Here is a 16,185-nt window from a genome sequence, read left to right as displayed (position 1 = left end):
AATCTAGTGGATTTTCAGTGGTAGGCATCTGGTTTTGAGGCCTCAAATCAGACGAGGTGACCCCCTCTCTTTTGGTTTTTGTTTGCTTGCATTTTTGGCCTTCCAAATGAGCATGCCTCTCTGTACTTTTGAGGCTTGGTTCAGGCCCTTTTTTGTGACTTTTAGGACCTGCCTTGGCTCTGTCCATGGCTGGTTTGGTCACCTTTTGCATGCATCTTGTATGTGTAGTGTAATCCAATTTGTAGCTCATCAAAGTAGCATGTTTGCCTAGCTTGTGTTGAGTCCATTTCAATAGGTTTTTGGTGATGTTTTACCATGCCTTAGATCTATTTTGGGTTGGTTTTGTCACTCCATGCATGTATAATACACTTGTAGTGTAAATCTCATAAACTAGCTTTATATGCTTCTTGCTTTAGCATGTTATCCTAGCTTATGTTGAGCCCATTTCAGCATGTTTTTGGTGATGTTTTTCCATGTCATGACTCTGTTCGTAGCTAGTTTGTTTATCCTTTGCATGCTCCATATACTTGTAGAACAAATCTTGTTTTATTAGCTTTATGTGCAAGATGTTTTGACTCATCATCCTAGCATATTTTGGCTTTGTTCCAGCATTATTTTATTCTTGTTTTGGGCTGCCATGGCCATATCACTCATGTTTTGTATAGCTATAGTGTAAATGCTTAGGCTAGCCTTGGGTTTTGAGGCCCCTACCATGCCATACATGTGATGTTTGCATGCCTTGCCATCATCCTAAATGTTATTTCAGTCCATGAAATGTAGTCGTACACTTGCATTTGACATGCTTTTAATGCCTTGGAACCTTTGCTCTTTATGCCTCAAGAACGAACTTTTGTGCATGCCATTAAGCCTAACCCTTTGGCTCTTCATATCAGTGCATTTTTGGTCTTGTTATACCATGATGTAACTCAATTTTATGCTGTCCAAGTCATGCCATGTTTGGTTTTAATAGGTGTAGTGCATTGCCTCTTTTGTAGCCTTTCATGCTCCATGTTTTTGGCCTTGTGTTCTAGCTTGTGTTGGCTAGCTTTGAGCTTGTTTTTGGTCTTATTTGGACCTACCTTGGGACTGTTTTAGGTTCCCTTAGCCCTTTGCGGCTAGCTTTGTATGGCCATGGCTTAAGTCCCTTTGCTAGTTCTTAGCTTTTGAGCTTCATGCATGCCATGCTTGTGTTATGTGTGTGATTTGGCATCATTCCTAACATCATTTCAGAGCATGTAGTATTTTCATACTTGCATGCTTTTCACTCCTCCAGTGTGCTTAAGAGTTGCATCTTTATGCCTTAATTTTTGCGCCCATTGGCATGCATGCTTGTCTAGCATTTTGTACCATCAATTCAGCACCTTTTGGCCACTGATTTGGGCATATCTGAGGTCTGCCTATTTTGGTTTAAGACCATCCTTGCATGTTGTTGCATGCTTGTCTTGCATATTGTTGTATGCTCGCTCCATCTTTCCATGCTGTCGCATGCTAGTTCCATTACATATTGTTGCATGTTTATTACACTGCATTTTGCATGCTTAAGTCATATTGCATGATTGCATGTTCAAGTTAGCATTGAGTATGCCATGTAGTTGCATTTTGCATGCTTAGGACATATTGCATGTTTTTCGTCCTTGCATTGCATTGTTGTTTGGATTAAGTGTTAATCTGAGCACGAGAAACGAGAAACGTTTCATGCTTCAAGTGATGAGACGTGCCTCAATTCTCGGTCACCGACGCTCTTGATTATCCATGATAGAGTTCTAGGCACTTATGTGTTTATTTGTGCATTCATTTCACATTGATTTGCACAAGTTGAATCTTTGGCCATCATGCATCGGGATGCGTAATTGATGGTCGTGGATCCGACTATGCCTCCCCCTTGATGTTTCGAGGTGATATGGGGTGGCATAGTGCGTACATACCCTTGGGAGACCCTCCATTTTCTCTATTTTGTGCTTTGATGCAGCTTGGTGTCCCAGCACATCAGTGGCCGACAGTGCCCTACATATGGCCGGCACCTCCTCATCCTTGGCCGGCAGTGTGCCATATTTGGCTGGCAGGTGGTCGGTAGCATCTTCCCGTGGCCGGCAGGCCACTGATGCACTCCCCAACATGTTTTTGGTAAGTTCCAGCAGCAAGGTCTCAAGGACACCTTGCAGACAGAGCCTCTAAAGAGCAACCGGAGAGCTTACCGGGACAGGAACCGAGCATGCATGTTCGCCTTCTTCAACAGAGCATGAACAACATTATTTGTTGTTTTGCTTACTTGTTAGTTAGCATTTTGAATTTGTAATTTAATTAGTTAATTTGTTAATTAATTAAGTTTTGTAATAATTAGTTGTAGCTAGTTATTCAATTTAGTTATGTAATAATTAATTAGCTTGTTAGTTAGTTAATTAGTTAGCATGTATTATTCATTCGGACCCTCCGTCGAGAGGGCCAATTTTGTAATAAGTATGCGTGTGTGTGTATGTCTTCCAACCTCCATTTCTTTCTCCCTTTTACTTAACCGCTTTCGATGGTTAGTTCTAGGTCGTGTTTCAATTAGCATACTTATGTTCGCATGTTTGCATCCATTCATCTATCTAGCATCCTTATGCTTTGCATGTTTGCATACATTCATCTATCTTGCATGCACCGGGCTCGACGCATCATACTAACCGCATTGTACTTCAATTCCAATTTGAACACATGTTATCAAATGTCACATTTTCTATGCCATCTTAGAATAGCTGAGCCTATTTCTAGTTGCATTTCACATGTGTTGCATTAGCCATCTTAACATGAACTAGGATCATGCATTTGATTACGAACTAGTTTCTGTTTTGGGTTGGAGTACTAGGTAAGCTTTTATGCTTTAGCATACTACATGTGTGTCATTGATTACCATGATAGCATGCTTGTCATGAGGCTAACTGCTTAGTTGATTAACTGCCTAAATGCCTGTGGGTGAAAGTTGGATTACTTGAATTGGAACAATTCATTGAAATCCGCATTTTAGCCTACTTACTAGTGGCAAACTTCAAACCATTTTCCAAACAAACAGATATGAGATGCTTTGTTCCAAACTAGGCGATCTAGTCTATACTTTTTTGCTGTGCGCATCACATAGTAATTCTAGTTAATTAACCAGAATAAGAACACATGTGTTTTCAAAAACAAAATATCATGTTTAGTAGTAGCCGATCTTTGATCGGGTGAGCGGGGGTGCTCATAGCTGACCTTCCCCAATCGTACCCAAGTTCCCGAGCCGAGGTAACTTTGGTGATGACGGACACGTGGTCTTCGGCACGAGTCAGGGTTTTCTAAATTTCTCCAAAATAAAATATTTAGGTGGCGACTCTGTATCTGGCAAAATAGTCCATGTTTGGCACTTCTTTCTTAAAAATTAGTTTTCCAAAATGATTTGCCGGATTTGGATTCTTTGGTGATTTATCAATCTCACATTGCACATTGTGAGATTAGATTAAGAACCGTGACAATTTGAGTCCGAACTATAGCATGAGGCCCTCGGGGCGCGTCTACAGAGCCCCACACTCCCCTCCATGGACAATTTGCTTCATCTTCTTCCACACACAACTTATGCATTCCCAGATGACCCCTTCTATAGAACTTATTTCCACGGATGATGAACTGAGTGGCCAAACGCCATATCCCTCTTTTGTCCGTAGCATTTGCCCCTTGTAGGTATACTTCTTTTTCTAGAAAGTTCCAAATGTCAAAGTACCAAGGACCTTCATCTTGGGCTTCTTTTGTTGCAATAATCATCTCGTATACTAGTGTATATCTCTGCTCTATAATAATTGGACTCATCCTCACCCCGATTGGTATGCCTACCATTAAAGCTAAAGTTGCTAAAGCATCAGCAAACCTATTGTTCTCCCTTACCAAGTGTGTAAATTTCAATCGTTCGAAGCTTAGGATTAACGTATCTAAGGTCTGATGGTATGATTTCATTTTCTCTTCCTTCACTTTCCAATGTTCGAATCTCCAATCATATTCAATCTTATTGCCCCTAGTTCTAGGGCAGTTTCCAGTCCGGCTATGCATGCTTCGTACTCTACCTGATTGTTGGATACTTTAAACCGGAGTTTGAAGGCCTAGGGCACATTGGAGTCATCAAGTGCTATGAGCAACACCCTTATTCCATATCCATACTGATTGGTAGTTCTGTCAAAATACAACTTCCAAGTATTTTATTCCAACTACAAGATCTCTTCATCCGGAAATTTACACTTCTCGTCTTCTTCTTCATCAACTGGGTGGTTTGCCAAGAACTCTGCTACGGCTCTCCTTTTGATGGATTTGCAAGTAACATTTTGAAGATGGAATTAAGAAAGAAAAAGCAACCATCAAGCTAGTCTACCGGTAAGCGTTGGTTTCTCAAAGAGATATTTGATGGGATCTAACCTCGAAATTAGGATTACCGAGTGTGCTAACAAGTAGTGCCTTAACTTTCTGGTGGCCCACACCAAGGCCAGACAAGCCTTTTCCAGAGGGGTGTAACGAATTTTTTATTCCAACATTTTCTTTCTCAGATAGTATATGGCTTCTGCACTTTCTCTTCTAATTCATGAGCTTGCATGCAGCCCATAGTAGACTCAGTCATTGACAGGTACAAGATTAATGGTCTCAAGGGGTGACAACACGGGCGGATTCTACAGATATTGTTTGATTTGCTCAAAAGTGTAATTGCATTAGTCATCCCAATGGAACTTCTTCCCTTTCTTCAACAAGCCAAATAATGGTTAACAAGTGAAGGCTAATTTAGAAATAAACCTTCTTATGAATTGCACATTCTCTAGAAAGCCTCATACCTCCTTCTCAGTCATTGGTAGGGGCATTTCTAAGATGACCTTGATTTTGGAAGGGTTAATCTCGATTCCACGTTGTGTAATTAAGAACCCCAGTATCTTTCCTGTAGTTACCTCGAAGGTACATTTTTGCGTGTTCAGCCTTAACTTGTACTCTCGAATTCTTTCAAAGAACATTCTCAATGCTTCATAACGAACTTCTCGTTCCTTGGACTTGATAATCATATCATCCATAGACACTTCAACCTCCTTGTGAATCATGTCATGCAATATGGTGGTTGCTGCTCTTCGATAGGTAGCTCCGGTATTTTTTAGTCTAAATGGCATAAGCCGATAGCAGTAGGTCCCCCACTGGATAGTGAATGTTGTCTTCTCTCGATCCTCCGACGCCATGGAGATCTAATTATACCCTCAAAATCCATCCATGAATGAAAGCAGAGCATAACCCGCGGTGAAGTCTACCAATTCATCAATGTGTGGCAGCGGGAAATCATATTTGGGGCTAACCTTATTCAGATCTCTAAAATCAATACAAACTTGAATTCTGCCATCCTTTTTTGGAATTGGTACGATATTTGCCAACCACGCCGAATATTCTAAGACAATCAAAAATCCCGCATTATTCTTCTTAATAACCTTTTCCCTAATCTAAAATGCCCAATTTGGCCAAATTTTGTAGAGCTTCTGTTTGACAGATCTAGCCTAGTGATCAAGAGGGATCTTGTGTTGGACAATCTCAAAATCGATTCCGGGCATGTCTTCGTAGGACCACGCAAAAGCATCTTTGAATTCTCCTAACAAAGTGACTAATCACTCACATTCCTCCGAAGACAACGTAGAGACAATCTGGACCATGCGAGGATCCTCCTCAGTACCCACATTAATCAAAACAATCTCATCCATAAAAAAGGTTTTGCACGCATCTCATCCTCCCCATTAATTAGATTTTTCAAAGCCCAAGGAATCTCTTCCTCTTCGTTTTCATCAAAGTTTTGAAAATCTTAGTCAATTCAATAAATTAAAACAATCCACATGATTCTCATTCATTAAGTCTAGCTCAGTAGATATAGTGGACTCAAAAGAAAATGAAAAACACGACCGAGACAAAACAATAGCATCTGGGTTATCAACCCCAGAACCGTTCGACTCAAAACTACCAAAAGAACTCGAGTCTGACCCTGACTCTACAGACTCAGACTTACTATCAGATTCAAACTCTATGATGTAACCTTTATCTAGTTGCCAAGTCAAACGAGGTGCCTTAGATGTATCTAAGATGAGATCACTGTAATCCATGGATGACCCTTCTCCGATCTCAAAAATACTGACATCCTCAAAACCCTGTAACTCAGTGTTAGCTTCACAATCAGCCAGTGTTAACTCCATTTTGTCCCCCTCTGCTTTGGCCAAATAGTTGCTTCTATCTTGGCTCAGGCCATTTCCGAAGCCTGCTTCATCGTCCTCATTTTCAGACAACTGGTGGTCAAAGAAGACCTCGAATTTGGGAGACACTCATTTGTCTTGGAGTTTAACCTATGGTTCAAGAAAACCATAAAAGGGAAAGTTATCCCCCTTTCTAATAAAACGACGACTTAAGGTTCCCCAGATCGGTTTGTACTTTAATTTATATTGCCTGTCGGCCCTCTTAGTTTCGGCTCTTTCTCTCACCTCATTACATTATTTCTTCCAATTCTCCTTCGTGGGTCTGTATCCTAACCCAAATGAATAAGAGTTATGGGTAACTTCCTCTACCACTGCAATACCTTTCCTTATACTCTTTCCAAGGACAATCCCCAGAATATGTTCTAATTTGCTCATAAAATAAATTTATTGAGCACTCTAATACATCCCATCTTCATCTGTCATAATTGTCTGGACTAACTGAGCTTCAGCCAAAATGAATTCGAAAAGGAAAACGTCTTCCTCCCCATGATCAATTTCTAATACTAGGATTGTAACTTTGAGTGGATGATGGATAGATGAATTCCCAAAGACAGTGGCGAACCCCTTAGCATGAGGGTATTTGACCTGTAACGCCCCAAAAATAATCACAATAAAACCATCCACAATATTAAAAAATGATCATAGCATTTTGAATACAATGTCTCTTCCAGTTCATATGATCCCATAGTACAAAAAATAACACATGCAGTTATACATTCATAAGCCCTAACTCTGAATCTATAGCATGTGTTACATGTTAAAGATATGAAATATAGGTTAAATGAGTAGTAAATACCCTAAAGGCTTATAACTTTCCAAGACTATGCATGGTTGCAACAAAATGGATTTAAATCCAATATAGTTTAAAACCCTTGGCTTGTACAAAATAAATTGAACAATACACAAAAAGAAGCCTTCAGCTCTGAGTCCTTCCAAGCTATTGCCTTGGTGGAGGCATATCATCAACACCTGAAAATGGTTTTCCCACATAGGGTGAGCTAAAGCCTAGTAGAGATACTACAACACAATTTATGAATCTTAACAAAGATATAAGGTGATATGCATATGCAATGCTCGTGCCAAAATATTTATATCACTTCCTAAAAAGAAATCATGCAATGTTAGGTTTATCACAATTACGAAACCATTTCCTTTACAATAGAAAACAGGGTAGTGAATCACGATCTCCGGGAATATCAAACAAATACAACCTTTCACGAAAATTTTGTCCGTTGGAAACCGTAAACCAGCATCCATGTAAATGTAGGCTATACAAGCACTACTATTGCCATTTTACGAAAATTTTGTCCACGTGATCGACACCCATGTAGACGTGCGGTTTTTAGAACTTTCCCCATGGACACACAGGCTAACTTATTTCAACAAGATAACACTTACTTCCCAGATTCACTCCTTTTTCTCAAAACAATGCACATTTTCAATATAGTAAATATGCAACAATGCTCAATGCCATGGATGAGAAGATGGTTTCAATTCTCCTAATTCTTATGCAATTTCTACAACAATCATAGCTATTCTCCAACAATAGCCCAAAACAGGTATCTCTAAACAGATAAATAACTTCCATAAAGATAAACTTTCCAAATTTCAAGATGTGAGTGGCAATACATACCTAACTCCACCATCCTCATCAATATCAACCCAATTTCACATTTCCAACATCAATTCCAATTATTTATACAAAATCAACGTTAGAGATATTTAGGGCAAAAACCCCATTTTCAACCACAATCAATTCCAAATATCAAAATTAACAATATTATCACATTTCAACCTCATCTCTAATCCCACAACCATTTTCAAGAATCCATTTAAAAGTCCCTCTTTTGATTTTTAACCTAAAACCCTAGGTTTGTTCAACCCCCCCTCCCCAAATCACAATGTTGTTTTAGAAATAGCAAATAACTAAGTTAAAAATCATAAGAAAGTGCAAAGAATCCCTACCTTAAGCTTAGAAGACGAGAAAGAGAATGGAGGAATTTCAAAAACGCCGAAACCCAACTTTGTTCTGATTACAACGAAGCTCTAGATGAGCTTTACCTTTTTAACAAAGGGACTAGGGTTGGAAAATCAATGGATGAGGGTGTATTTGTAGAGAGAATGTGAGTTTTAGAGAGAGAAGCTCTAGATCTAGGGGTTTTAGAATGTTTAGGGAGAGAAAGATATGAAAAAGTGACTCAAAAAGTGTCTTTTACGGACTGATATACACGCAGGCCGCTTGAGCGACCAGACACAATAATTGTGACTGCTCGAGCGCACAAAGTGACCATTCGAGCAAAGAATACAAACTCCCAGAAGTTTTACAGACAGAGGACCATTGCTCAAGCTCAAGAATGATCGCTCGAACCAATACTGCTTGAGTGCAAGAAGTACCGCTCGAGCGTAGAATGCCAATTCCCAGTATCTCTGCAGGCCTACAAAAGTACTGAGAGTTCTTAAAGACCGCTCGAGCGCAAGAAGTGTCGTTTGAGCGTAGAAGCCAAAATATGGGTAGAAACCATTTTGAAAAACTAACTCCTCACATGTTCCAAAAGTAACCAAGGCACTCCAATAGCCAAACTCAAATAAGGATAAGGAGAAACAAACCATGAACAACCATAAAAGATAATAAAACTCGAATTCAAATCATCAAATGGGTCGGGTCTAAACCAAAATTGCTCTATGACCAATTGATGCATTATGGAAGAGATAGCTTTCATTTGATGTAACCAAGGCCTACCCAATAGCAAATTGAAAGTTGCTGGTACATCCATGACGTGGAACTCAATTTTGTACTCAAATGGTCCCACCATAATCTATATTTTAACGATGCCCATAATATCTCGGCTAGTGTTTTCATATGCTCGGATCAGCTGATTTGTCGGTATAAAGTTTGCTGGCTTTAACCCTATCGCATAAGCAGTACATGAAAACCACACATTTATGGCTGAGCCGGTGTCAATTAGAACTGTAAGGACCGAATTTTTTCGGTACTCCAGAGACACATACAAAGGCTGGTTTTGTTCTGATCCCTTTGGAGGGAGTCCATATCCGATAAACTCATAGATGAAATGGGCCTAGTTGGCATGATAAATGACAGTAGCTGCTCTGGGGTAGTATCAATGGACAACTTAGCCTTGCTTAATGCTGTGAGCATAACCTATCAGTGTTCTCGTGATGCCATAAGCAACCCCCAGATTAAGATGTTGGCTTGGATTTTCTTCAATTGTTTAGGAACTCGGTCTTTCTTTTCTTCTTTTTCCTTCTCTTTCCCTTTCTCCACATCTTTTCCCGATGGCTCACCTTGATCTAGGTGTATGGGATTAAAGAAATGCCCACTCCTAGTTAGATGACCAATCCTTTCAGAATATCAGGTATCGTCTGGTGCATTACTTCCCCAACCTTTATTAGTGTAGGCAAAGTGCAGATCATTGTCTTCCCACTATTCTCCTTCATTTATAGACAGACAATCATCCAGTTTAATATGTATCATTCCTATGTTGCAACCACCTGCTTTTGGCTGGTAAGGCGATGTTGACCAGATTTCTGCAAAGATCTCTCTTCTTCTCAAATGTGCCCATTCTCGGCTAGCTCTTTGCATTTATTCTTCTGCTATTGGATCAGTTAGCCCAATGTTCTCGGATTCGGGGATTACACTCTCAACTTCTCCTCTTAGTATTTCTTTTTCATTCTCCTCTATTTTGGACTCTCTTGGCTTAGTATTATCCCCAGTTTCACTGCGTTCATTTTCCTTTTCCTTCCCCTTTGTTTTCCTAGTAGCTTGTACTTTTCTACTTGCTTCCTTATCACTTCATTCTACTTCGCAAATGCTTCTCATTGCTTTCCCATCCATGGACACTTGCCACATTGTTTAGGTTCCACCATTTATTTTGCACACCTCCCAAGCTCTGCTCTTCGAAGAAATGAAAATTATCCAAGTCCCTTTCCAAATCGGCCAAGTCGTTTAGCCCTTGTTCAAGTACATCATTTCTGATGACATTAATGGAGAATACATCAGGTAAAGCAACCTTTGGTTCTAGATGACCAACCGGTACAATATATCTGCTGGGATCATATCCTAATAGATTCCCAATTTCCATCACTGATGCCTTTATTGCCACCACAAGATTTTTGAGTCCTAATTGAGATTGAATCGAATCCATCATATATAGATTGATGCTCTCTGAAATGTAGACTTTAGGTTTAGGTAAATGAGAATGAGTGATCTATATAATAGGGTCAAAGACAAGGGATAACGTATAGACAAGGTTAAAATAGAAAGGTGAAGAAACTTGATCATGGGTAGGTGTAGACATTCCATTTTTTACCGCCCTTAAGGCTTTGGCGCCTTATGTTGAACACTCGATGATGAAATAACATGCTGAACAAAAGTTCAATTTCCTCAGCAAAAGGCTTCAATTTTCAAGCTTCAGAGCTTAAAACCTTCCATCCCTTTTAGACCAAAACCTAATTTTTTTTCTCACTTAGCCACTTAGAGGCCTATTGGCCAATAAGTAGGCCAATTTTCATTAGCCATCCATGTCTAGCGGCCAACAGATATTTGCTACCAGCTGTCCCCCCCATGTGCACGCACTGCACTAGATGGCTCAATACAAATATTTCTAATAGAGGAACTTGTTTTTATATAAAATGAAGACCATCCCTCATGGTTTTAGTTTAGAAAATTTTGTCAAGAGTCAAAAACTTGCCAAACACTCTCACTCTCTATCTTGCAATATACATACACTATGCATACACTTCCTAAACCAAAAATTTGAGTCTTCTAGCTGAAATTATTGAGCCAAATTTCAGCTCTTGAGGGTGAACACTTTGTGGTTTGTGAACCAAAGAGTATCCTCTGTTCAAGAGGTATAACTTTTGTTGTCTTCTCTATTATTTGCACTACTCTTTTCTTCACTTTTTCACACTGTTTTGGACTATTTTCAAGTGCTGAAACTTATGACTAAAACTACCAAAGGTGGAGGGGTTAACCACCTTTTCTTGAACCTTATCCCATAGCTTGAATCCTTGTTTTTCCCCACTTGTTTCTTTGCTTTTAGCTACTGATTTTCAGAGTTTTTAGAGGCTAAACATGTGATTTTAAGGTCCAAAAAGTGGAGGGGTTAGCCACCCTTCCTTAGGCTTGCTTACTAGCTCTGTTCTCTTTCATTGTTGTTTACTTTTTCTAGCTTTTTCAAAATAATTCTAGCACATTTTCTAGTTTTTGGGTCTATTTTAATGTGTTTGTTAGTTTATGCTTTGAATATCATGCTTGTGTTGTTGTAAGTCCTGATAGATTTGGTGGTTTAGGCCATAGACACTAATCTATTTGAGTTAGCTATCTTTACATAATTTTCATACATATACTCACACTTGTAATAATCATCTCTGCAACCTCCATCTTTTCTTTTTTCCTTTGATTAAGAGTTATCTCAAACACTTGGTTGTTGTTTAAAGCATGAGAAAGAGACTTTCCATGCTTAATGGTTTAATCTATTTAGAGGTTCATTACCAAAGCATTACATCTCTCTCATGTTAAGCACAACCTTTTGTTTGATGCTTCTCTTTATTGCTTTGTACTTAGTGGATGTACGTATCACTTTTGGACAAAAATGAATAAAGGATGGCAAGGTAATGTAAAAGAGGTTAAAATTGGACTAAAAGAGGTAAAAAGGGTAATAAAAATGAGTTGGGTTCAATTGGACGTTATATTGATCCCATTGAGTCTTGAATCATTGCATACTCTTTAGTGATGTTAAGGATTCAATAGGCAATGTCTACCACTTCCCTTGAGGTAACTCCATGATAGGGGAGAGGTTTTATTTGTCTTTTATTTCCATTTATTGAGCCTTTGTCCTAACGATTCATAGATCATCACACAACAACTTTGTGACAATTGATGGTTTGTGAATCAAGTCTATTCCTCCCTTGATTAGTTTCACAATAGGGAGAGGTAGAAAGGATAAACATTCCCTAGAAACACTCTGTTTTTGCTCTGTTTCATTTCTGTGGTAGCAAGGCAGTACCCAAAAACAATGGCCGGCCAACCACCTTTCTGCCTGGCCGACCACTTTCCAACATTAGCCTACCTTATTCAATATGAGGCAGTGTCATTTCCGTGATAGAATAGAGCAAAAGTAGAGGCAAAAACAAATTTATTTTATGACTACAAACAAAATAGTTTCTGGCAGCAAAACAGAGAGGTTTCCGAGAGGGTGTTCTCGTTTATGTGCGTGCAACTCTTCACTTCTCATGGTCCTTTAATGCTTTGATAGTAGTATGTCTAATTAATTAGTTGATTCTTCAAATTTGTAATAGCTAGTTAATTTAGTATTATTTTGGTATTTTAATAATTAGTTTAAATTAGGACATTCATTCGAACCCTCTTCTGTGAGGGCCAATTTGTAACACTTGTAATATTGGTGTATGTCTTCCGACCTCCATTTCTTTCTCCTTTTTATTTATATGCTTATAATGGTAGCATCATGTTTTACATTTTCATATCATTACCATGACTTGTATCCATTTTTGCATGCATTAGGTTCGGTTCATCATTCTAACTTTGCTGTCATTCACTACTTAATTGAATACATGCGCTATCGCATACTTTAAGTTGAGCCATATGTCATGTTAATAAACCGAACCTATTAGTTGCATTTGGTATGTGTTGCATTAGTCACTTGCATATTAGAGCATGCATTTTTCTAACTATTTTCTTCTATCTTAGCTTGGTTCAGTTAAGTACTAGGTGAGCGTTTTTGCTTTAGCATATTGCATGTATGTTTGTGTTACCATGTCAAGCATGTGTACCATGAGGCTAAGTGCTTAGTTGATATATCTCTTGAATGCCGGTGGATGAAGGCTAATTTGCTTAAATTAGGGTGATTTGATACATATACAAGCGAGCTCACTGTTCAAAGTAGCACATATTCAGAACCCTTTTCAAACAAACATGAAATCAAAGCATTCCAAAGTGAGTGACTTAGTCTATACTTATGTGCCTCACATAGTAATGTTAGCATAATAATCAAAACAAGAGCATATACTGTACATAAGATTCACATCATGATTAGTAGAGGTCGATCCTTGATCGGGTGAGTGGGGTGCTCAATTCATGACCTTCCCCTCTCATACCTAAGCTCCCGAACCGAGACACTTTGGTTATGACGGACAAGTGGCCTTTGGCACGAGTCACGGGTTTCCTAAATTTTTTAAAAATATTTAGGTGGCGACTCTAAAATTTGGCAATGTAGTCCATTTCTGCCATTCCTAATGATTAATAGATTTTTCTAAGATTTACCGGATTTGGACTCATTTTTGTTCTTTTTGTTTCACATTGCACTCGTGAAACTAGATTCAGAACCATGGGAGTCTGAACTGTAGGGCTATCGTATCCGAGGAGACTAAACCCCTCCGAGGAGCATGAAAAGCAAGCTACAATTTCTGGTGACTCTGCTGGGGAAATTAGAGAACGTAACTTGAACTTCATGATGTAACATTTTATTTACATATATATGTTCTTTGCATTGCATTTGCATTGGTGCTTTAAGTCACTGTGTTTTCCATCTGCTATTCCTGAACGGCTTGCCAGAGGCTTGCCTAAAAAGCTTGCCAAAAAGTTGGCCGGTCATGGGCTATACCATGTTAGAAACACAAACCTTGGATCTGGATTACTATCGTATCTCTTGATCCTCCTTTCACTTCTTAATGTTAGGTGTGAGAGGAATATTAGGTAATCTTGCCAAGGTACCCCTTCTGACTATTTAGCCTAACTGCATATAGTAAAGCCATAATGACTGTTCCAACTTAGGACAAGATGCTCACCCGTATACAGGATGTTGTGAAACAACTTTCTTGAAGTAGTAAAACCCTAGATCATGTCAAAATCTAGGATAGGGTAACATTACCCCCTCATAAGGGTGTTTTGGCTCTCTTTACTTAGTATGTGTGCTTTACAGTGAAACTGTACAGAAATGCACCATATCAGTGATACAAGTTGATATCAGTTTGTGGGGGCAGAATTCAATGGGAAATACAGTCCTTCAACTGTGATCACATTTGTTGCAAATTGGGCCGAAGTTCTGTCCGATTTTTTATCATTGTTTTTGCTAGGTAGTTTCAATCATAGCTTCAAAGAGACCCGATATCCCCCAAGTTTTGTGGACTTGCTCTGGTAGACTTTGCAAAATCCAAGATCCCATTAACGGCAGCTAGTGTTAGTCTCTCTCCCACCAGTTGTTTGAAGGAGAAGAACCAGTCGATTTTTGCCAGCACCGAGCATTCAACAGTCACCTTTTTGTTCTCACCCACTCAGCTCACCAATAGCTAGCTCTCCTAGAACTACAATGGCACACAGTAGTCTAAAAGAGGTTGTTGCTATGATGGCAACTTTTCAGAAAACAATGGATACACTGAATCAAAGAATCGCCGCTCAAGATGAAACCATCGCCGAAATGTGAAGCCCATTTAGGGCATCGGCATCCACTATACATCTAATCTCGGCTGCCCAGCCAAACCCTGATCCACCTCTACCAGTTGAAAACCCTCAAGTCCCGGATCCTCAAGAGATATTAGCACAGGCTCCAGCTTTCAGGCCCTTGGCACAGCCCCACGGGGGACTTCTTTCCTTCGACATCAACGACATTGATCTAGCTATGATCAAAATCGCCAAGCTAGATAAGGCACTCAAAAAATCTCAAGGCTTCAATTCCATCCTGGATATTAAAGACGGTTACACCGAGCCCTCTGTTAGATTGCCAGAAAAGTTCAAGATGCCTCATATCGATAGATTTGATGGTAGTGGAGATCATATTGTTCATGTTTATCTTTTTTTTGATGTTCTGAGACCAATGGGCCTGACTCGGGATTAGAAACTATCATTGTTTGGAAGAACTTTATCAGACGAGCCAGCTATCTAATACGCCAAACTGGTGGATTTGACTAAACGAAATTGTGAAGAACTGTCTAAGAGGTTTGTTAACCAATACTCATACAATACTCATATAGAAGTAACAATCTGCGAGATGGAAGTGACCACTCAGAATCCCAAGTAACCCTTCATTGGCTTTGTTGCAAGATGGAGGGCAAAGGCAGCCAGAATGACGAACAAGCCCTCAAAAAGGAACAAGTCCGATTGGTAGTTCAGAATCTCAAACTAGATATGTTACAAAGAATGATAGTAGCACCACTGTCTACATTTGCTGCTTTGCACGAGTTGGGGGTTCAAAGTGAAAGCGCATTTAAGAAAGGTATCATTCAGAGAACCAACGAGCCAGCAAAAAGGTCGTTTTCCAAGAGTACCAATGCTAGCAATAACACTATTCCTCGGCCTGCCGAGATTAGCACCATCACCACAGCGACCAAGATGGTTGATCCTTTCGCCGGTACAACCTCATAACCCACTGGTCCAAACCGAAACCAATATAGAACCTTTACCCCCTTTTACATGAGCCTGTGCCCTTAAACTCCTGATAGAGAAAAGGCACCTTAAGCCCCTCAACTCTCGACCTCTCCTTGACCCACTCTTATCTAGACACAATCCCATCCAATACTGCATTTTCCATCAATAGCACTGCCACCCCACTGATTGTTGCTATCGCCTTCGTCATAAGATACAGGAGCTCATTGACAATAAAATCATAGGCCCACCCTCTAAACCAAATGTGACCACCAACCCACTCCCTATCCACAATCAAGTTCCCCCATCTAGAAATATTAACCTTATCCATACATTCCTGCCCACCTTTAAACCCAATGTATATATCACCTCATCCCATCTACCTAAGCCTGAGGTGGTTATTCCGAAAAGCACGGATATGTGCATGATGGATATAACACCCAAAACCCAATCAAGGCTTGTGGTGACGGAAGCGGAAGAGAAGAGAAATTCACCAAATGAAGGGTTGTCTGACACCCAAGTTATGGA

This window comes from Camellia sinensis, chromosome 2 (assembly GCF_055761805.1).
Source record: "Camellia sinensis isolate YWXY chromosome 2, ASM5576180v1, whole genome shotgun sequence".
Classification (NCBI taxonomy): Eukaryota; Viridiplantae; Streptophyta; class Magnoliopsida; order Ericales; family Theaceae; genus Camellia; species Camellia sinensis.
This window is presented reverse-complemented; position numbering follows the sequence as displayed.